Source organism: Mustela nivalis, assembly GCF_964662115.1.
Source record: "Mustela nivalis genome assembly, chromosome: 8".
Taxonomy (NCBI): domain Eukaryota; kingdom Metazoa; phylum Chordata; class Mammalia; order Carnivora; family Mustelidae; genus Mustela; species Mustela nivalis.
Window position 1 is genome coordinate 55440773 of NC_139027.1, and position 23601 is coordinate 55464373.

General features: G+C 41.6%; 1 long non-coding RNA gene across 1 annotated transcript in view; it reads left to right on the forward strand.

Annotated features, from left to right (window-relative positions):
- Window positions 1-14466, forward strand: part of LOC309871274 — a 28323-nt gene extending 13857 nt beyond the window's left edge. Inside the window, exons 4-6 of the long non-coding RNA XR_014315164.1 lie at window positions 856-1212; window positions 5288-5403; window positions 14317-14466. This is a non-coding gene — a long non-coding RNA (uncharacterized lncRNA). The remainder of the gene's footprint in view (window positions 1-855; window positions 1213-5287; window positions 5404-14316) is intronic.
- The last annotated feature ends 9135 nt before the right edge of the window (window positions 14467-23601 follow it).

Genomic DNA, 23601 nt, shown 5'->3' on the forward strand with positions numbered 1-23601 from the left:
TTGATTGCAGCTAAAAAAGAAAAAGAAAGTGAATGAAATCCTTTGAGATGCATAACATGTCATGAAGTGTTCTAAGTTATTTGCAAATGTTTCTGCCAGTATCAATAAATCCCTAAAATTACAGGATCAACTGCATTAATTAAAGAATATTTCAATGTATTTAGAAGTCCCTGAAAGTTGTATTTTTTGAATTCACAGTAGTGGTGCTGTGTGTCTTAGCAAAATTTAGTTTTACCTCTTTTCCAACAAAGCAATTATGTTCAGCTTCAGGGACCTTTCTCAGCAGAACCTGAGTATTTAAAGTTTATGCACATTCAGTATGTTTATATATCCCAAAGAACTCCCATAACTTTGAAGCAATTTATCTAATTTCCATTGAGTACATGAATCCTCTACAACCGTAAATAAAAATAGCACTGTGTTTTCTTTATGTAGGCTTGTATGTATATAAAATAATGTTAAAGCATTTTTTCCGACAATGAACATGGAAATGTAACCTAGCTTTCAGGTAAACTTGAGTAAGATATGTCAGACCAATGAAATGCATTCTTAATTATCTCACCCTTTAACTCCTTAAGAAGCTACCGAATTTTTTGAATTCTTGAATTTTGAGCCATTTTATGTCTAGTTTAAATGCTGCACAGGATAGTAGTGATCTATCCTTTTCTTTTCTACCTATACATCTATAAAAAGTGACATAAACTAGATACTTTATTGCCGCATTGAAGACACTGAACCAGAAGAACTTTCTTAAGAGACAAAAGACTTTCATAATGAAAGCTAGAAATTTAGATTTTGTCCTTGTTACTGTTTGTTTGTTTGTTTGTTTGTTTATATGACCATCTTTCCTAACAGAAGCAAAGCTGGGTGTCTTGTGAAGGACTCTCTCACTTCCGTGACTGCGCCAGCAAGTCGGCTATGACAGACTTCAAGAAGTGACTCCTCAAAAGGGATTTCCCTAAAGATGGAGGAAGAGCTCCACAACTAGGACAACACCGTGTTCCAAGCAGACACAGCCGCTCAGAGACATTTATGGATGAGCCATAAATGGAATTGAATGCTATCTCCACTCCAATTTTTCTTCCTCCTCATACTCCAGCACACAAAAAAACTATTGTAGAAGGCAGCTGTGGAGGTTGCCAGAAAGCCAGCAAAGCCGTATTAACGACATGACCCTTTATGATACACGTTTATTTATATTCAGTGAAGTAGGTTACTGACAATTTGGCCATTAATTTGCTGTTTATAAATCGTATTTTCCTTGTGTAGTAACCACAAGACTTTGACATTCACAGTTGTGCTGAAAGAAACAAGTTTATTAAAGAAGGCGAAGGAGGGAGAAAAGATCAGTCCTTTAAAGTTCACCAAATTGCACATGTCAACCACTAAGTAAGATTCTGGACTTGAAAAACAGCAACACGCCTAGTGAGGGGGGAAAGAGAAAGGAACGCGCTGCGGGTATTCAATTCTCGTGTAGAAAGGGAATCAGACGGCCAAAAAAAGTCTAAGTACTCCAGCCCTTAAAGAAATATAATCCGGAGTTTATATCAGATGGTTTATGGGAGTTTATTGGAATATACAACAGGGTTCATGTCGTGTGTCACAAGGTGACGCCTGTTCGCTGGTGATTTACAGGCTCCATGTGCCGGCATTACTGTAATTTATAGAACGCAGATGGTCCCGGGGTGCCCCGCTGACTTGTAGCTGAATCAGGACCTAAGCCCCATGTGTCATCTGCTCTGGGTACCTCAGGCTCACTTCCCAAAATTACGTGCCAACACGTCTCTGTTCTTAAATGGAAGATTCCAGAGACCCTTACCTGGGAACAAATGTAACTTAAAAATATGCAACTGCGGCTGAGCTGGGGAAAGGAGGTGGGGCGCAGTAGTTGGTCCTCTCTGCCCAAAGAAAGCCAGTGTCAGTCTCTTACCTTCCTTGGGCACTTTTAAGAAGTTTGTCACCACTATATTGTTAACAGGGAAACAAGATGCTGCTTTCTTTCCTGAATGCGTCCCAACTCTGTATCTCTGCTAACCGTCCCCCCTCCAAAAATTACTTAAAAAGAGAAAAGGAAGGCTAAGACCTTTAAAAATTTTTTGCCTGTTTCCGCTATAGACTGCCAAAAAGCCTCCATCCCTAGCCACCTTCAAAACTATTGTAGAATTGTGTCTTTATTACAGAACCTCTTTATTACCCTCAAAGGATATGGTTCAGAAAGACGGTGTAATAACGTGGGACGGATGTTTACAGAATCTAATGTAAATGGATTGACCTTTCAAAAGATGGTTTTATCAGCACTTTAATTCACAAATTAAGGCACACGCGTTGGTTTTGAACTCGCTTTCAGTCCCTTCATTTGAAGTTTCCAGCACTCCTTGTTCTGACGCTAACATATTTCATAGCACGTTGGAATCTCTGTTGGCCAAGGGGCTGTTAGAGAAGAAAGGACCCTTGAAGTTCCCTTCGTGCTGCTCAGACATCTCGCTTTGAGCTCTTTATGGAGAAATTGAGTTCAAGGATCTGGCAATCACAAACATGTGCCTTATTAACTTGTTCCAGCATCTTCGTACACTGCCACCAAAAGGCTCCCATTTCTCCTTGCCTGCCAGCCCCTCACAGTCCTAGGGATGCCAGGAAGCACAAGAAGTAGTACTTCCAGCACATTCTCCCACACATCAGCAGGAAACACAGGACCCTAACTCCAGAACAGCACTGTCCGATAGGAAGAGCACAACCCCTGCCTGTAATTCTCAATTGTCTACTAGACACTCCCAAAAAAGTAAGAAGAAACAGGTGAAATGAAACCAACATGTTTGACACAATCACATATATTCGAAAAAATTTTCATTCAATAAGTAATCAATATTTAAAATATCACTGAAATCTTACTTTTTTTTTTTTCCTCTATGTCTCCAAACTCTGACAAGTACTTTACATGTAGGGCACATCTTAATTCAGACGAGGCACAGTTCACATGCTCAATAGCTACCTGGCTGGTGGCTACAGTATTGGGTAGCGTACTTCCAGAACATTTCTCTGATGAAGAAGTTGATCTAGAAAAACTGAGACAAGCAATAACTCTTGTGACTTTGTCCAGAAGAAGTAGCCATATATACATGCTTTAATACTTTTAAAAACATGTAGGTATGCAGTAGGTGTGACTATGTACTGTTTTCTTATCAAGCAAAAGGGGCGGGTTTGGGGGAGTCTGAGAGGAGAGCCAGGAGGGCTGTAATGGAAATAAAATTGACAGCCTCTCAAAACTCAGGTGGCACTTTCCTTTTCCAGTTAATTACAGTTTTAATTACATGGCTTCTTGCGACTCCTTGATACCTAATAAACCAGACTCTTTGGGGCAGCCAAGTTGGGTTTTACTTGAACTGCAGGTGTAAGACTCAGCATGAAACATAAATCAACTTCTTAAACATGCTCCCAGGGTGTGTTCAAGCTTTTTCTTCCTGTTTGCTTGTAAAATCACATCTTTTCACCATTGTTGGTAAAGAAGTGATTGAAGCAGCTATGAGTTGAATAATAGCTTTGTGTTTTTGACTCACTTGGCCTGGCATAAAACATTTTGCCTCTGATGAAATGGAAGAGGAGAATACAAGATGGGTTTTTTTTTCCCCCTCTTTCAGTCTTATGAATAATATATACTCCTAAATATTGACCATTTCATTTAAGAAAATAAATACCTGTTAGGGAAAATAAAAATGAAGGCCCTGGGAATGCATTAGGATTTCTGGTTTGAGTATTTGGAACCCATGAGATGATGGGGAGCTGGATTTATTCTGGGGGAGAGCTGCGTGAGGTCAGTCTAGTTCAAACCCTGTAGAGCATGGGCCTGGAGGGGTGGGGGCAACGGGGGGGGGAGGCTCTGCGGCAACAGAAAACAGGGAGGGAGAGAAGCATTCTTAAAGTCCTCATTGGCTAGAAAACCAGCGGCATCTGATGGCATTATGAGCAGCTTGCAATTTAGCTTCAGCAGCAGGAAAATCTGCACTTGATCAACTCTGCCATAACTAGTAAACGTCACTATGGTGAATGTGGATTTCAATGGAAGGTTTTGCAGTGCCTAGTGATAATTCTGCCAGTTCTCCCTCCTTCCCTCCTCCTCCCATAAAGAGAAAGTGCAACATATGGTATTTGCATGTTATCACAAAATATGAGATACTGGATGAAATAAATTACGTGTGAAGGGGGTTTAGCCCATAATTTCTAGTAATTTCAAAAACATGAAAATGGCTTTTGAAGTAGGAGAGAGGGTCTTTCTCCTTGGGGAAAACTTCAAAACACATCACACACTATATAAACACAAATGCGTTTACCTTGCCTGGGCCTCCCTTTTTTCTCCTTGGAATTCTGGCTAATTGTCAGTGATGTTTGTGTTCTGACAGGAGGTTTCTTTCTCAGACCTGAATTATTTGAACGCAAGCTCTCTGATAGGGAAATTCTATGGTGAGTAGGAAAGTTTGAGGGGGAGCGCTTGTGGGGGAGGATTGGGGAGGAAAGGAAGTTGCTGCACAGGAATCTTTTTATGAAAGAAGGCCCAAAGTTGATTCATGGTCTGTGGCTCCTCCCAGGTCCTCAGCAATAATGCTAAGTCTTGAAAAGATGTTTTTCTTTTCTCTGAGTGGTCTCTACTTGTTCTTCTCTTCTTAACTTTCACAGCTCTCTGCCTGGAGATGCAATGAACAGATCAAACTCATAGACCCAGATTAGCAGTCATGATGCAACCCTTGGAGAGTCTGCATATCTGGCTCCTACTGGCCCCTTAACCATGGTCACATTTTGGAAATATGTCCAGGATGAGTGTATGGGTGTATACAAACTCTGAGCTGGAAAGTACTTTGTTTTGATGTTAGCAATGAAGACCTAAAACCTGACATTTATAGGTATTATTGTAACTGCAGCCCCAGAAGTCACTAGCTGTCCGAGTTTCTGTTCATCTTTCATTTAAAATTAATGCTTAATACTATGCACAATAGTTGATTAATACGAATTTGCCAAGTCTGCTCTACTTCAAAGTCCAGAGGATAGGCGAACTGCTTGAAGCACCCAGCCTAGCACACACAGTCAGTGCTCGGTAACTAGTGGCTGAGCAAATAAATGAATTGCAGTGGAGTTAAACTCCTCCATCTTCTCTGGACAGGTGAAGAAAGAGAGAGCATCCAGGAAAACTGGGTCCAGTAACGTATCATTAAAATGCTCATCAAGTTGTGGGGGGAAGAAATGACTGAGAGACCCAAAGTAGACCTCTCTGAATTCCTCAATCTCTCTTCTCAGCCAGGGCACCCGGCTGCCCAGAAATTCCAAGATTCTTTACCCTTGGATGCCAAAGACATCATCCCTGAAGCGGTGGGATGGAGAGCAGAAGGAACGGATCATCAGGAAAAATGCAACATGGTAATCACTACGATAGCCCATGAGAGCTTAAAAAGCACTTTCAAAGAATTTTTTTCAGTTAATCTACATAAAAATTTTGTGTTGAACCCATTATCTTCATGGCAGAAGAGGACGCTAAGGTTCAGAGAAATGAAGAACCTTGCCTAAAATCACAATGATAAAAAAAAAAAAATCCTTGCTATCCAAGTTCTGAAACCAAGGAGACTGAGCCCTTTCTTAAGTTGTATTTTTAAAAATCAATTAGCAAAAAATCTGGGTACCTGGGTGGCTCAGTCTGTTAAGTATCGGCCTTCAACTCAGGTCATGGTCTCAGGGTCCTGGGATCGAGTCCCACCTTGAGTTCTCTGCTCAGCAGGGAGTCTGCTTCTCCCTCTCTGCTCGCTCGCTCTCTCAAACAAACAAATAAATAAAAATCAACTAGTAAAAAGTCAATTAGTGAAAATATCTTTGTCTCAGTCAGACCCTCAATTTCTACCCCCAGGGCAACTATTATCTAGGTTCTTTTGTATTCTTAAAGAAATTTAAGTGTATATGTAAGCATACACTCACACACATACAAGTACGGGCATGATAGCACATTCCTCTGAACAAAGCTTTCATTTATAGAAACTGTAGCTGGGTGAGTATTTATATAAAGGTTCCCGTCAAGTACGAATCTCCATCATTGTATTATATTTTACAAATATAATGTATTTTTCCATTTCCTCTTTAGTGGGTATTTAAGTTGCTTATAGAAATTGACATTGTTAACTATGCTGAAATGAATGTAAAATTAGAAGATGACACTGCAGGAAGACCTGACAAGGTAGGATTGTGTGTTGGAAAGAGATCCAGTGCAACATTAGGGCACCTGGGTCCTGGTCTTAATAAGGTCTGTGATAATGAAGCCTCTCAAAGTCTAAATGACCTCAGAGACCTCCTACCTCCTCCAAAATGGGCTAGAGGGTAGGTAACGTTCTCCAGTCATTAGATTTATTGGTAGTGCTTTCATTGTAATTAACACCGTAATGGACGCGATAGTCGTTCATCCATGCCCCCTCGCTTGGATATCCACATCACCTCTTTACAGCTTTTATGTTTTGGGGGAAGATGACATCAAGGCCTAAATGTGACTTGGGCCCAACTTCATCAATATAATCCCTTCCCCTAACTACAGTTTTCAGCTCTGGGATGGGTATAGACCAAGTTGGATCACAAAGACACAGAAAGATCTGGAAAAGAGATTTCTCACTCTATTGAGATTTCCTGGAGGGGAAAACATGTAAACCCAGAAAGTGTTCGTGGCCATCTGCCAAGACTCCAAAAATGCCAGCCTTGGGATAAAGTTAACAGCAGAAGGGAGGGATGGAGAGAAGAATAGTTCTGTGGACTTTGGTGATATTCTTAAACCACTGAGACAACCCAGCCTGAAGGCTTGCCCAATTTTGCTTTCTATTTACATCAGCCAATAGGTCTAAGTCTTTATGGTTAAATTTGAATTATATTTTTCTGTTACATTCAATTTAAGGCATCTTAAGAAACAGGAAATTGAGTATCAATATAGATGCTGGTGTAAGCACACAGTTGATTGATGTTTCTTGAATACAGGTCAGGTACTAAGTACTTTATAAGCATTACTACCTTTAATCATCATGGCAACCTATCAAAACAGACACTACCGTACACCTCTGGCTGATGAGAAAACAGCCTCAGAAATGTAAAGTAACAGTCCAGGTCTTGCAGTTAATCAGCAGAGGAGCTTAGAAGTATATACCTCTTCTAGACTCAATGCAAAGAAACATGTTTATTGATGTAACATCACTCTAAGCAACACTGTGAAGGGGAAGGCTTTTCTCTAGTGACTTACCCTACGAGAACCCTCCTTCTAAATGTACACAGGCCCTCAACTGAAACCCCCTCCCCACCAAGGTAAAGCAACTGGGCCCAGCTGGCTGCCATGTCTCTACCTTGGAGCTTTCTGGAGTCTCACAGTTCTAGAGTCTCACAGAGATACCCATTCAGGTTAAATTACTAATGGGTAAACATGATTTCGTGATATGCTTTTTCCAACATATTTGCATTTTACCAGAAACCTTTGAAGTCTTTCCCCAGATGAGAGATTAATGGAGGACAATAAAGGTTCCAGGTACATTAGAAGATGGGTAGATGTGATTTTCAAATAGTTCTTTTGGGGTGACAACATTTACCACTCGTCAAATTATATGAACGTCAAGCTCACATTTTATTGACTGAAATCGACAAGTTTATTCACCATGTGGCAAAAATCAAGTAGAAAATTCCTGATCTAAAAGATAAGTAATTAGCAACAGAATCACATTTCTAACAACAAAATGTCAGAAGGAATGAACCCTTCTTTGGGCATGAATATGCCAGTGATTTATAAACAACCACACATATCACATATCTACAATACAAGCATCTTTTTTTGTTGTTGTTTTTCCTGCTTACCTGATTAATTTATAGAAGGAGCTCAGATTCACCGCTGGTATCCAGTCCTTTGTTTTCTTCTTTTCATGGCTTAAATACTTTTAGATTAACTTCTTCCATATAACATTGTTTCATTATTGTCTTTTGTTTATATAAACCAAAGACAGGAAGAAAAGAAAGAAAATAGGAAAGGAGGGAGGGAGGGAGAAGGTTGAAAGAAAGGGAAGGGAAATATCAAAACTAAACTGTTTGAACAGACTTTCAGAATAAAAATGAAAACTGTAGTTATATTTATTAATTCTTTTCTGCCATAATTTACACGGCAGTATTTTATTATGTTGATTACTAGGAAGGAATAAAAGGACCTCACCAATAATTAATTAATTGTGCAATTAAATTCACACACCTGAATCTTCCACAAATGGTTAAATAAATCATTTTTAAGAGAATTAGTGCGTAGTTGTTGTCCCAGATGTTCCAAAGGCAAACAGATGTGTTAATTAGCATATTTTAGGGCTTGAACTATACTTAAGTTTCTTCCTGATAATTTTCCCTTTTATTTCCGACTCTAAATTCCTTGGGTAATAAAAGGTCAAAACCTGGCCCGAAAACAACAATTAATATCAGAAGAAAGTAAATGCATGTTTTGCAAATCAGTAAATTAAATGGAAACTGCGAGGAAGGTATGGATTATTTGCTTGAACTGGGATAATCTAACAAAAATTAAAACAAAACCAACAAGCAAAAGTCGTAGTAAACACGCGTTTAAAAATATTCAAAAACAACTTCGACGTGTATTATTTCCAGTTACCCTCACGGTGCCTCCGTGGGGAAAGGGCCTTTTATTTTTCGCATTCGCAGTAAAGGAACCAGAGACAGAGATGGCTTTAGTTTTCAAGGCCAGTGAGTCACAGAAGTTGGTGTTCCCAGAACCTGCACATTCCAAATCCCACCCGTAGTCTTTTTCCTCCATAATCCTTTTTCCCAGGAACTGAGGGTTCCCCTAAGTCTGCCAAGAGCTTAAGAAAGAGATGTCACGGAAGACAGGAAGGAGCCTTCCTACAAAAGGGAAAGGGTCTGTGAGAAATTATTTGATGAGCCTACGGAAACCCAGGGAACATGTGTTCAGAGTAACGTGGGAAAGATGAAATGCTATGAAGCTCTGAAACAGAGATTTATTTTCTGGCAAGACAACCCGAAACTGCCCTGTTTTAGCAAAACGTATTTGGTGGCATAATGGAGTGAAGAAAGGCCTGGCAGAGTGATGCCTGCTCCTGGGTGCTGGAGAGCACCGATGCTCTGGGGAGCCATGGAGAAGGGTAGGAGGCTGAGGACTTACGGTCACCCCAAAAGGGCTGTTTCGTTGAGAAGAACAACAACTTTGTTATCAGAGCAGAGGTTGCGTAACAACGATGAGGCTGGAGAAAACAATCTTCCCGGGGCCTCCAGTCCATCCGCAAACTTTTTCAGCTGAGCACACAGGCCCACGCCTCGAGCACCTCAAGACAAGCAGGAAGAATGAATGGAGGAGGGAGCTAGACATTCTCGCACCGGCGCTGCGACACAAAACGGGGAGGCTTCATGGACGAGGAACTCACCCTCTGAGGCTTCCAAGGAAACCTCTTCCTCAACCAGCCATGCATCCAAATTCTACATCCAAAGTTGCTTACACATTTGGAAAATATTCCCAGCGATAACTCCCACTGCCTTGTACTTCAAAAGAACAAAGAAATCTGTGGGGGATCCAATGAGAAGATCTAAAGGGGAAAGTTCACATTTAAAGGAAGAATCCTTTCTTTCAGATACCGATAAGAAAAAAAAAAAAAAATGGCCCACTATTAGCATTATCATGGCTACAACGGGGAAATCTGGGGCCTTGGGGATCTGGCCAAAGTCACAGAGGAGTTAAAGAGCTGAAAATGGATTAGTGGACCCAGGTCTTCTGGTTCTCCCACCGGGGACTGTCACGGCCATTCAGCCAAAGTAAGGCCCAGAGAGACTTCATTGAACTACCCGTTTCCTAATGTCCATGTACTTCATGGTCTCGTGGCCACCACCACTGGCAGGAAAATTCTACACGAATGCCTCTTACCCCTCTCTTCTGGAAATCTCCAGTTTTCGGGATACATAGTCGTACTTTGGTTTAGAGGCAGCATTTTCCGAAAGCTCTCATTATTTGGCAAAGTAGCGCCAGGCCAACCGTGAGTCCCTGCTTAGAACGTCACTGTATCGTGTCTTGTATGAGCAGAAACTAGAAATCCAGTTAAAAGTGGGAATGGCAGATAACCTTTTATAGGCGAGATTATGAGTACATATCGGGCCCCCTTTGGAGAGGATTCATCATGGAAGAATTACATAAACACCAATAGAGCAAGATTTGGAATTCTTTGAGAACAGAAGGATAAAGAAAACCAGAGAGCTGCAGAGGTTTTGCTACTATGGATAGCCGGAATGTTGCTGCTATGAGCCCGGAAGCATCTACGGTGAAGACAAGAAGGGAAGAGCTCAGGCATTTGGCAGGCTTTGACAACATTCGCTTGAAACAGCAAACAAGCCCTGGAACATTTAAAGAGAATTATAAAGGATTTTGTCAGACTCCAAGGGAGAGGAAACTCCATAGTTGGAGATGGAGCTGGGGATCCCCGAACCTCTTGCCTCAGGGAGAGCGGAGCAGCCTCGGTGGGGAGTTGGGAGGCTGCCTTCCCCAGCCACTCTGCCTCTGAGGGCTCGTCCTCACGTGATGTAGTGGGCGAGCAATATACAGGTTGCTGTAGAGATAGTCTCGAATGTGAGGGAAGATGGAAAGGAGGGGGGCAGCTAGCTGTGCGGGGAGAACTGAGAGCAGACCCTGAGTTGAAGCCAAGTGGCTTGCCCTGAAGCCAGAGATGAGTGCTTCCCCTCCTGAACTGGGTCTCCCCTCGAGCCAGAGCCGCCTCCCCGAATGGGTGACCTGCTCAGTTATACAGGAACTAAATGAACTTCCAGAAGGATCCTGGGTTTGGTTTAATGCTCTACGGTTACCATCCTGAAATCCTTAATTATTTTTGAACCCAGGACCTCACATTTTCATTTCGCACTCAGCCCCTCAGATCAGGTGGCCGGTCCCTCTCTCCTGCAGAGCAGTGCCCAGTGTCCAGACCCTGTCCCAAATGCCCAAAGTTGGGGATATCTGTCTCCCGATTAACCAGCAGGCTCAAAGAAATATGGAGGAAGTCGAGGCAGATAATTGTATTGACAAAGTGAGAAATTCGAGGTGATAGCATATTGTTTTCTTCTTGGTAGTAACCAGACAAGGATTTATTTTCTAGTCCTTAGTGGCATTGTATCTTTTTCTAAAAGCCCTAAGGGTGTGTTTGGACCTGGTGCAGTTTAAGAGTCAGGATTATAATCACTAGGCCAACAAGAGGGAGAATGTGCCATCAACTCAACCCAATTCAATAGGGACTAACCCCCCCCGGGAGGGAAATCTTGGTGAGGCTCTGTGGTAATTGTTTCAGAAGGGGCGCCACTGGTTCATTGAGTTGGAGAAACACACCCTGAGCTGGCTGGTTTCTAAGCCAGTGTGAATGCTTCACGCTGAAAAGAAAGCACTTGAGAAGTTGGTCTGGAGGTACTGAAGGCTAGATCAATCCAGAACTGCTTCAGATTCAGACCCTGTTGAATTCAGATCCTCGCCTCAGCAACCTCCCTGCAACGTCCTCACAAAAGAACACACTGCTTCTGTAGCACAGAAGGTCTATATAAAAATTATTACGTTCCAATAAATAAGTAATATAATTAAGAGTAATCTTTTCCATATCCCAAATTCAGCACTAAAATTCAACAAGCCCGCACATATTCCAGAGACAATAACCAAAGGGGAGGGAGTTTGAGGAAACAGATGAAAACAATATAAAGACATGCAAAACTGCTATTAGCTTGGGATAGATAAAAGAATTTCTAAATTATAGCTTTTGGTAATGTTTAAGTTGAGAGTCTAGTAATCTGGGTGCAAATTGTACTTGGGGGCATTTGTTCTTTGTAAAAGTAAATAGATTCAGAAAGAAGAACTAGAGTTGCTAAGCCCACCACCAGAAACGAATCTTCAGAGGAGGTTTTCCAGCCCTTTGAAACATTATATAAAACCTATCGCCACGGGGCTTCAAACTTACGACTCTGAGCCAAGGCTGGCCTGTTGCATGGAAGTAAACCTAGAAATCACTCACCTCATGAACCTCTTCTCTGGTAGGAGAGGTCCTAGGCAGAAGGCTATCTTCTGCTGAAGTCCTCAGTACATGCAGGACGGAAAGGGCAGGGAGGAGGCCAGTGCCTTCAGCACCATCACAACCCCTTCCCCAACCCGAGATGGCCCAGAGAGTATAGGACTCGCCCAAGATACACAGCTCAGTGGAGGTGGGTGTGGGAGTCCCAACTCAGGCCTCTAACCCTAGCCCAGTCCTTCGTGATAGGGAGGGGGCAGGGGCACACCAGTGCCCCCAGTCCTAGTCAAGCAGGAACAGCCACCCATGTCACCCCCAGCCTGGCACCCTGAAGCTGCACTGTGCCAAGGCCCAGGCTGAGCCATCCTTGCTCAATGAAGCCACAGAAAGAAGGTATCCAGAAAGAAGGTATTCTAAGAATCTAGAATCCACAAGTTCATGGAGACTTTTCTCAGATATCACCTCTGGCCCTGTGCGCTGGGTCCCTGTAGTCGGGGCCTCAAAGATCCCTGAACTGGGCCTTCCTGATTATCACTTCTATCTCCAAACAACACTCTCTCTCTCTCTTTCTCTGTGTGTGTGTGTGTGTGTGTGTGTGTGTGTGTGTCACTGTTTTGGGGGTTTGTTTTTTTTTTTAAGATTTATTTATTTATTTGAGAGAGAGAGAGAGAGAGAGAGAGAGAGCAAGCACAAGCAGGGATGGGGGTGCAGAGGGTGAAGCAGACACCCGCTGAGCAGGAAGCCCCATGGGGGGCTCAATCCCAGGACCTCAAGAACATGAGCTGAGCTGAAGGCAGATGCTTAACAGACTGAGCCACCCAGGTACCCCTCTCTCACAGTTTTTTTATGTGACCAGAGCCTTCTTTACTGAGGAACTAGTCCATGAAAATGTGATTTTCATCTTATTTTGAAAACCTCAAAATGTTCATGCATTTGGCTTTGTGAGGATCCAAATTGTTGTACACCAGTAGACCTCAAACTTGCGGGTCCATCAGAATTCCCTAGAGACCGCTGAACACATTGCTTGGCCTGTTCCCGGACATTCTGCTTCAGCCGATCTGGGGTGGAACCTGAGAATGTGCATTTCTGACAAGTTCCAAGGGCTGCTGCCGCTGCTGCTGCTGTTGGTCTAGGGACCGCTCTTGGTCTTCGCTGTCAGCTGTGTCTCAGGGAAGGCTGACTCTGTTCCACACACCTTCACAGCACTGCAGGGTTGAACACTGCTTCCAAAGACATGACGTCTCATCGCAGTGCTCTGCTAGGTTTGTCTTGAAATGTCAAGAGCAAGGCAGGCTTGCTAATACCCTCAGCCTTGGCCTGCCTGTGACTTCCTATGAGGCTCATGCTCTTGGCTCTGTAAGACAATCTGAACAGAGAACTGGTGTTGGGCTCCAAAAAGACTCCTCTTGCTTGTAGAGCTCAAAGTAAAGCCGCTGGGCCCACATGACATGGTGGCTCCACTGGCAAGACCAAGAATATTGATAGAAAATATAACGGTACAGGAAGGGAGAGGGATGACATTGTCTTGAAATGTCCAGATCAGATATTTATATGGTCTCAAATCTCAGGTTCAAACCCATGTCCCTTTACCAGACAGGAGACAGGAAAACCCTTCACTGGAATAGGAAAACAGGAAGCAAAATCTTTAGAAATGATAAAGCTGGTGTTCATTAATATTTAAAGAGGTGGTACTTTTTTTTTTTTTAATATTCCAATAATTCTTTTGTTCTTTTGGGTGAATTTAACAGACAGATTTCTCCTTCCAATTGTGTGCCCTATGAAAATAAGATAATTGATTTCAGAGAAATGTTATTTACAAATTAAGTTATTTTCTTATTTGTATTTTAATTTCTTGCTTAGTTCTGGTCAAAAATCCTATGAGTTATGCATTTTAATTTATAATTAAATAACCAAGTAATAATAGGACATTACTAATATGCTAGTCATAAAAGTGACTACTGTAAAAAGAAATGCATAGGGACAATTCATTGTGAAGAAAACAGAGAAATACAGGTTAATTTAAAGTTGAAATTTGGTTCTTAATTTGCCATTAGTACACTCTGGACTCAATTCCAGAATTGCCTCATTGTGTGTTAGGCCCTATGGGAAAACCAATAAATGAACAGACATGAAAGAACTTTGTGAATGTTAAATCATGAAAAAAAAATTGCATGAGAATTCTTCAATAGGAGCACAAGATCATGTTGCTACTCTCGAAATAGTTTGAGCACCCCCAGCAGCCAGCCATCTGAGTCAGCCTCCTTATAACATGAATGTCTTTTCACAGCATCACGGACAAGGGTCACTAAGTGCTATTTAAACCATCGCAGATGGTCGAAAGATCTCCAGATAGTCCACACTGATGGGACACATGGAATCAGCCCAGTACCTCTTCCAATAGGAACCCATAGAAACATGATCACAGCTTTCATGGCCTAACTCTTCAGAGATAAGCTCAACAATTCCAGTTGTATTAGATTAGCAACATCCTGCAAGTCTGAAATCTAGAAGGCAGACTGGCAGGCTGGAGATTCAGGTAAGAGTTGATGTTGCAGTCTCAAGGAGAATTTGACCTTATTCAGGAAACCTGTCTTTGCTCTCAAGGCCTTCACCTAATTAAACAAGGCTCACCCACAGTAGGGAGGATAATCTGCTTTACTCAGAGTCTATTGATTGGAATGTTAATTACATCTAGAAAATACCCCCACAGCAACATCTAGACAGGTGTTTGACCGAACGACTGGACACCATAGCTTGGCCAAGCTGACACACAAAAGGAACCATCACACCAGTCCTTTCCCTACTTTGGTCACATTGAAAAGTCAGTTAGCTTTCTGGCCAGGGGAGGGGGCAAGGACTTGATTCTTTTGCTTTCTAGTTCTCTGAGGAGATGTAGAGTCACACTGGTCAGACTGATAGATGAATCCAGGAGGCTTCACTGAGCATTCAAGGCTAAGTCTTCACAGGACCTTCTACTTTAAAACCACGGGCAGAGTTTGATTTTTCCCCTGCATGTGGCAAGCTTAGGCCTATGGTTCTGGAATCTACATGTGCCTCTTGGTTTGGGGGTACAGGATTCACATGTCTGTCTAATCACAACTCACATTTCCTCTGAAAAATCTTGAATCTAGATCTCTATCTGACTTCTTGTGTTCCTCGCTTGATTCATAAATCAGAGAAGTCGAAGGAAGGTGTGATTGTCACCTCTAAATCCTCAACAGCTTCCCCTCTCAGAAGGCAGTCTGGTTTGTCTATGACCATCTTAACATCAGCGCCCAGTACAGAAGAAGTGAGGTGCTCCTTCTTTGATCCATAGTCTTTGAAGCAGCCCAGTCACTGCTACCTCTTCAAAGCAGTGTGGCCTTTGGCACATTGATCAACCCTCCTTAGCCTCAATCTCCTTGTTTACAAAATAAGGCTATGATTACCTCCTTCCTGGAGACATTATGAGAGCTGAACTAAATGAGGCTATGAATTTAAAACATCCAATCAAAGAGCCCAAGAGATAAGTAAGTAGATGCTCAATAAATAGTGACTTATTTGGGGTCACTTTCAGACAAGCTTTCTTCCCACTACTTGCATTAGTGTAATGAACTTCTTAGTCCAAAAAAGCAGGATTTCACACCTCATCAGTTTCAAAGCTGAATCATTTGGGTGGATGACCTGTTGAAGGAGTCCTGCCTGGGTTCAGTAGCTTCTGCATCGTAGCTCACATTCTTATAAACCGTCATGTGCTTGTTGTCTGGTTTAGGCCTGCCCTCGCTAAGTTTTTTGGGAACCGTTCTCCACCAGCCATATACCAACCTAATTATAATCTCTACATTTATGGTATCCTTAATTATATACAGAAGATCTTGGAAATTAAGGATTTATTCATTTACTTGTTTGGTGATCGTGTATTGACCCTATTATTCTATATGAGGCTCTGGATTGAATGGCGGAATTGCCAAAATGAAAGATCCAGTCCCTGTCCTCAAAAGCTTCTAGACTAGGGGCACCTGGGTGCCTCAGTTGGTTAAGTGTTTGCCTTCAGCTCAGGTCAGGATCCCAGGGTCCCGGGATTAAGTCTCACATCGGGTTTCTCCCTCTTTTTCTCCCTTTGCCTGCTGCTCTGCCTACATGTGAGCTCGCTCTCTCTCTCTCTCTCTTTCTCTGTGTGTCAAATAAATAAATAAAATCTTTTTTTAAAAAAAGGTTCCAGACTAGTGGGCAACACAAACACCAAAAGACAGATACACCACAGCACGGCAAATGCTGCAATGGGAAACAATGAGCAGATGAGCAGAGGAGAGGGCATTTGGTCCACCTTAGAGGTTCATGACAGGCTTCTTAGAGGACAAGATGACTCCATTGAAGCAGAGAGAGCAGAGAAGTATGTTAACTTCAGAGGAAATGGTCCATCCAAAGGCAACGCATGGGGAAGAGAGAAGATGGCCAACAAGGGGAACATTGAGCTTCTTAGGTCCAGAGGCCAGGATACCCCTGGGGCCCACCATGGGTCATGGGTGCCATGTAAATACTGTTATACTACCCTGTTCTCGAGGAAGAGCAGTTGAAAGATTTTATGCAGGGAAGTTAACATGATTCCAACGGCATTTAGAAAGATATGGAGAGCCTTGGCCGCAGGAGAGAAATGTTCCTCTTTAAGAGGCTTTCCAGTCCCACAGATGAAGGCAAATAATCCAGAAGAGAGTCCACAGTGGGAGATTTCTTTGCTGGAACGCTGGATGGTAAAGCTTTTGTGATTGGTAAGAGAGGTTACAATGTCCTCCCAGTAAAGTAAGTCAACGGACTCAAGCACTGAAGAAGTGGGAGGGACCTCACAATGCCGCCTGGGCCTGGTCCCTGTTTTGATGCAGGCACGGTGGTCCAGCTGGCACTATGCAGCCACAGCCACTGCCGTCTCGGGAACCGAAGCAGATGGTCTGCGTGATACGGTCTGCAATGGCAGGTACAACGCCAGGGCATCAGCTCCTGCTAAGCCTGGGACTCTGCCCACTGCGTGCTATTGCTGTTGCCATGGAGGAGGTGGCAGGGGAAGAAGCACTGAGATGGACAACAGGTTTCTCATGTCAGATCACCCAGGAAAGAAAACATTATATTCAGTTTCTCTCTGCACAGACATGTCAACAATGATCCTCACACAGAGTGTGTTTCTTGTAATCTCTGTTTTGACATGATAACCATATGAGGTACTCAATTCCTCCACTCTGAAACCTACCAACGCCATATTTGAAGAGCTTCATTTTAAGAAGACAAGCGTTTGAGGAGATGGCGCATATTTTCTTAACAGATTTCTAAAAAGGGCATCAGGTCTTCTCAAGTGCAACAACTAACTCTAGAATGTCGGGAAATGCAAAAACACCAGTTTCCAAAGGAATGATTCTGGAGCCATTTCTGGCCCTCGCCTACTGTCGCCTTCTACCTTATAAGTGGTTAAGTCCAAAGAGATCAGATTTGGCCAACACGGGAGCGAGAGAAACATTCTTGGAAAGGAGGAACCGAAGATAAGAATGAGAGAAAGACTCAAGCTGGAGGGCCGGACCAAGGTGTTCTCTTGTCAAGTAAAAAGATGAGACCACACGTAACAAAAGGCAAGTGTTTTGTTTCACTGTCTAATAATAATTGCAGCTCATATTTACACGCCACTTACCCCGTGCAGGTCATCCTTCTCAGAACTGGACACACGTTAACTCGGGATTCTCACAATACCACAGTGAGATGGATACTCTTACTGTCCCCACGCGATAGGTGAGAAACTGAGGCACAAGGAGATGGAGCAAGTTGTCCGCCGTCATACAACTAGACATTGAACCCAGGGAACCTGGCTTTTAATCTGACAGTAACAAGAATTGGATTTGGCTGGATTTTGTTCTTGTGAATTTAGGAAGGGCCGACTCAAATAGGATCTTTAAAGTCATTTGTTCTGAGTTGGAAACAAAGGCCTTGTCCTTAATCCACACCTTCGGGAATTTTACTTTTAATTTCTTGGGTTTACTTCCTTGTAGTCCATATTCCTTCCAAAAGTATAATTGTGAGATATAAAATAATTCTGAATCCTGACTTATAGATTAAACAGCTATTTAACGTGGGCACGTGCAGATCAATTTAATGTCAATGTATCTTCCCTATGAAAATTCTACTTATTTTACATGGAAGAATTTGTTTTTATTCTTGCTGAACTCCAGGACTTAGAAAGAGACATATTTATTTACTCTGGCCTTATCTAGTATGTGCTGCTTGGTCTATTCTTCTGAGTTTATTGTATCTCTTAATCTTCTACACATGGAACCAAGGACCTCAGTGATGAGGGCATTGGAAAAATCTAAACAAACAATAAATTCTGGCTACGAGATTCCCTATAAATGGAGTGCTTAATAAAATAATGCTTGGAAACGTGATGTGGGATTGATTAGATCTTTATGAAGTCACCAAATTATAAATTTCCAGTGCTTGCCGTAACTGGTAATATTTTTTTCTTACTGCCTGAAATATTTGTCATCAGTATTTTGTACATGATAAAACAAAATAATTCCTTCTTTTGGGAAGCAAATGTGATTTCAGTACTATCGTTCAGATAAACCTAGAAGCCATGATATTTTCCTTTTAAACCTGAAGCTTCCTTTACTGCTCATGGCTCTTATTTTTTCCTGGTATCGTCCAAACAATTTAGTCATTCAACTTTTGTTAAGTACCTACCATGCTCTAAGCACTGAGAAAAGGATGGTTAGACAGAAAGACAGAGCTACTGTCATCATGGGAAGAAGCAGTCACAAGAAAGCATAAAGTCTAGGAGCCCAGGATGCAATGGAAATGCATAGAAAGAATATAAATATGAGAAGAAACGTGCCAAAATGTTGGAGCAGTTCTTCCTAAGTGATGGGAATTTGGCGAATTCTTTCAAATTAAATCCTGTATCTCAAGGTCTTTTCCAAGTTTTATTTAATTGGCAGAAATATTTTTTTAAAAAGAAAAATTACTTTTAGTCTATTCAAAGACTTAAGATTTTTTTAATTTGGGGTGCCTCGGTGGCTCAGTGGGTTAAGGCCTCTGCCTTTGGCTCAGGTCATGGTTTATCAAAATACTTTTTAACATCAAAATAAATTTTCAGATTTTTTTCTGTCACAAGGCATCATTTTTTAGGCTATGACCATAGACCCCATGACCTAATGAAGTCACCATAGGATAAACACCCTTCTGAATTTAAAAAGGTCTCAGGCAGCCCTCACCTCCGTGTTGCCCTTCCATGAGATTTCATCTACCTCCTCCTTCCTCCTCTCAATTTCATGAGCAAAAACCGAAGAATATGAACTATAGTCACATGAAATTTTAGAGATTCCATAAATGCAACCTCTGATTCCTTCTCCAGAACCTCTGATGTCAACAAAACAACAGACAGTTTACATTCATTTGTATAAGAAAAATCGAAAGCATCAGCAACTATAAGAAGATAGCAAACCATGATTTTGTCCAAAGACCAAGATGATTTAGCCAGAAGACAACCTGAAGCAGCAACCAGGATCTTTGCAGATGCTCTGTGGCTGGTATCTATCTGATAATTTTTTTTTTTTCCAATTTGAAGGTAGAAATTATAGTCTTTGTTTCTTTGTGCTGCTGAAAGTTAATCAAGAATAATTTTTTCCAGAACACCTGGGTAGCTCAGTCGGTTGGGAGTCTGCTTTCAGCTCAAGTCATGATTACAGGGTCTTGGGATGTAGTCCCACATCAGGCTTCTTGCTCAATGGGAAGCCTGATTTTCACTCTGCCTGCCACTCCCCCTGCTTGTGCTCTCTTTCTGACAAATAAATAAATAAAGTCTTAAAAAAAAAAAGTAGAAGAATTTTCCAAGTGTTAAATGTATTCCCTAATAATAAAATAATAACACGTGCTTGTTAGAACTTACAAAGTCCAGAAAAAGTTTAGAGCAGGAAACAGAATCCCACATAATCCAGCTGAGAAATGCCCACTTTTATTGTTTAAGTCTCTGTATACTTGGTTTTATCCTGGTTGTACAGTGTATCCTTCTCTCAATTTAACATTATGTTGGGAACAGGTCATTCCTTTTTTTAACGAAGTTTTTCATTTTTTCAATACTCTATCGAGTGGATATATTACTTGACTATGTTTCTTATTTTCATATATTTAGATGACTTCTATTATTTTAGTATTGTGTTATAATGAATGTTTTGCATTCAGAATAACTTATACAAACATCTAAAGGACTCAATAATTATAAATCAAAATTAAAAAAATAGTTTGAAGACACTTGATCCGTGTTTTTACAGGTTATAAGTGATAACTTAGCCTTGGTTTCCCACCTTTTTGGTGTTTTTTACATGACTAATTTAATTACCCCTAGATCTGTAAGCACTTCAGCCTGTTTTAATACCCTGCTTTATTTCACAAACTCTTTAAGGCGACTTAAAGTTTTGCCTCTTTAATAGAAAATGTATTAGTTATGTTTGCTGCATAACAATTCACTCCCAAACTTTGCTTAGACAGACATTTCTAGTCTCACACAGTTTTGTGTGTGTCAAGTGCAGCGTCACTGAGCACTTCTGGTCAAGGTGTCTCATGAAGTTCTCGCCAGACTATCAACCAGCAGCCATCTCAGATTCACTTCTAAGCCCACTAACATGGCGGTCAGTAGGCCACAGTTCCTTACTGGCTGTTGGGTGGAGGCCTCTCTTTCTTACCTCCTGGGCCTCTCCATAGTAGTACTCACAACATGACAGCTCCTTCCCCCAAAGGGAGAGACCCAAAAGCAAGAGAAAGATAGAGCATACCCCCAAACAGAGCTACAGTCTCATGTAACTTAATCATACCATCACTCTTACTCGATTCTCTTGGTCACACAGACTAAGGTCAGTGCAGTGTGGGAGAGGACCACACAAAGCTGTGAATACTAAGAGAAAAGGGTTTATTTGGTTTTTAGGTTGAAACCAGAAAAATCTGAGAGACTGACTATGACATAGAGTGATTTTTGTGAAGACCCAAAATGTGTATGTAATAATCTTCTGTCAAAAATTTTTTTCATGAGCCTCTACGTAGAAAAGAGTTTACCGTTACCTGGTAAATTTGAATATTCACATATCCTACTACTGAGCAACTCCACTCTTGGATTTAACCTCCTAGAACTTTTCAGTCTTAAGTGTGTGTACCAGGGCTCATGGATAAGAATGCTCTGGGCAGCAGTGTTTGTAATCGCAATCAATCAATAACAGCCCAGATGCCCTTAATAGAAAAAAATAAAATAAAATAAATTGTGGGGTATTGGTATAATAAAATGCTATGCAGCTGTGAAACTGAAGGAAGTAGAGTTGTTCACATCAATCCAGTCGCATCTGTTGCAAGCAAAAGGCAAGACAAGGAATAGATTATACTACAATCCATTAATATAAAGTTCCTGAAAGATAAAAACAAGGAACGTATTGTTAAGAGGTACATTTATATGAACTGAAAGGAAGAAATAAGCAAGTATATGAAGAGCCAAAATTCAGGAGAGCAGTAACCTCCTGAGATGAAAGAGAATATAGGTGTTCACCCAATTTTTTTTTCATCTGTGGAAATGTTTTTACACTCTTCCATAGGCATGGTATATTTCACCATGAAGTAAACATTTAAACCACACTGTACATACCTTCAGCAAGGAAGTAGTGGTTAGCACATACTAAGCACTCCCCATATGCCAGGCACCGTGATAAGCATGTCCAGTGATTTCGTTTTCATTTAATGCTCACACCAGATGGAAGGTAAACTTTCCCCCCACCTTCATTTGCCAAAGTAGAAACACTTACAGAAATGAAAACATTTGCCCAAGCTTACACAACCAGCGTATCATGGAGCTAGGTTCCAACCCAGGCAGGACATCTCTGGAACCAACAGCCCTAATTGCTAAATTAAAACCAGGCTTTGATCCTAGGTCTAGCTCCTTGTGTAAAATGTTGAAATTCAGTGTCAACTTGGCTTAGGTGTTGGAAAAACGTCGTATGGATAACTCGTCCTTGCACAGGTGAATGGGTCAACTCTCACAACCTCTCAAGGCTCTCTCCCATCTCTCTCTACTATTCCCGATGATGAAATACCCCTCACTAAAAGGATTCCAGGTGCCTCTCTTATCAACACCAACCAGATAACAGAGCACATTTATTGAGTATCTATTATAAGTCCCCTGCTAGATACCCATCCAAGTTCATGGATACTGAAGTCATTGGACCCTCATAACCACTTTCTACAGTAGATGTTATTATGATACCCATTTTACAGATTACAAAACAGGCCCTGAGAAAATAAGAAAATCATTTCCAACAGTTACATAGCTTACAAGCCGCAGCACCAGGATTTAAAACCGGGCATTCTGGTTCCAGAACCTATGATCATGATCACTAATACGTTGCCCCCCAAGAAATGCTATGCTTAGAGTAAGGGAAGAATCTGGCTCCTTTTCTAATGAAACACTGTATCAAATAGAGAGACCTCAATGATGTCTTAAAGAATTTTCATTATCAGATTTCCTTAAGGTGTCAGAAAATCGTAACATGTAATAGTGTATTGGGGGGATAACACGATGGTTTTATCTCAGAGACAGTAAGAACAATATAATTGCCCTTGAGTTTTTAATTTAATTTTGTTATGAGTTCACTGTCTTTATCATCTTAAGCTCACAAGAGTTAATTCAACTAGTTAGCATTACAGGCATTTCATTCTCATTTACTTTAAGTCATTTTTTAGGAGTGAAGAATGGTATTTCATATATTAATCTAAATGTAGTCTCTATGCAAAGCTCCAGAACAAAAAGTATCAGGTTGAAAAAGACGTTGTCTCTGCCCACAGGGGTCCACGACCTAGTGGAAGACAAGTAATTACAGCGCATATAATCACCAGTCAACGTATTGGGTTCTCCAACAGGGGAATGTGCTCTAGAGGTGAAACAGATCCATTTATGCTGCCCTAAAAATAGTGACTTTCAAACGGAGCAATGGAAGATGAGTACACGTCCCTAGATGCAAGAGGAGAGGAAGGGCATGCCTGGTAGAGCGTGCAGCACGGCCAAAAGTCTGGAGGCATAGAAGCATATAACATGTATGATTTTTTGCTGCCAGAGCACAAATTGCTTAGGGGGTCGTGGTGGAAAATGACCCTGGAAAGGCCAAGTGGCAGGAGACTCTGGAAAGGCCAATTGGGCAGGCCAATTTGCCTGACTCAGTGCTTAGACTTGAGGGAAACAGGAGGTCTTATTAAAGATTTTTAAGCAGGGGCACCTGGGTGGCTCAGTGGGTTAAAATCTCTGCCTTCAGCTTGGGTCATGATCCCAGCGTCCTGGGATCGAGCCCCTCATCTGGCTCTCTGCTCAGCAGGGAGCCTGCTTCCCTTCCTTTCTCTCTCTGCCTGCCTCTCTGCCTACTTGTGATCTCTCTCTGTCAAATAAATAAATAAAATCTTAAAAAAAAAAAAAAAGATTTTTAAGCAGAAGAGTATCATGCTTATTATTTGACAATGATAGCTCTGGTGAAACAAGGAGGCCGGATTACAGAAGGTAGAGGCTGGCTACAGAGAAAACAGCCTGAAGACT